Below are 564 nucleotides of genomic sequence, written 5' to 3'. Positions count from 1 at the left end.
AACTACAGGTCTCCACAATATATGATCGAATGAATACAATGTATAACCATGTTGACGCCTTCATTGCCTTACCAAATGGTCTGGGTATATTGGAAAAGATCTTTCATATTTTCTTTTGAGCCTAAATCCAGATTCACCATAAATCTATAGGTTTGTTAAATCTTAATGGTTTTTATGGTAAATTGTTGTCTTTTCTTAGTCAAGTTATAGAATAGAAATTTCTAACATCTTCAGCACAACAAATCATAATCTCTGCTGCTACTGTTGAACAATTGATTGACCAATGATTAGTACTTAAAAGTGCATTTTTATCATGGTTTTATATCATCATTTTGCACTTGAAGTATCAATAACTCCTTAACCAAAGCATGTTTTATAATAATATATCTAATAACATAAGATACCTTTAATTTATGGTAAATGTCTATTTTTAATGCAGGCCTATCACATAAATGAAAGGATTGATTGATGACTTGAAGAACTTAAATTGCAAGGATAAAGAGATGGCCAAACTTAGAAAAGAGATGTCGATGCAATCAAAACCGGAATAGTGTTCGGTAATTA

This window comes from Populus euphratica, unplaced genomic scaffold (genome assembly GCF_000495115.2).
Source record: "Populus euphratica unplaced genomic scaffold, PopEup_1.0 scaffold1094.1, whole genome shotgun sequence".
Classification (NCBI taxonomy): Eukaryota; Viridiplantae; Streptophyta; class Magnoliopsida; order Malpighiales; family Salicaceae; genus Populus; species Populus euphratica.
Note: the sequence above shows the minus strand (reverse complement) of the source record.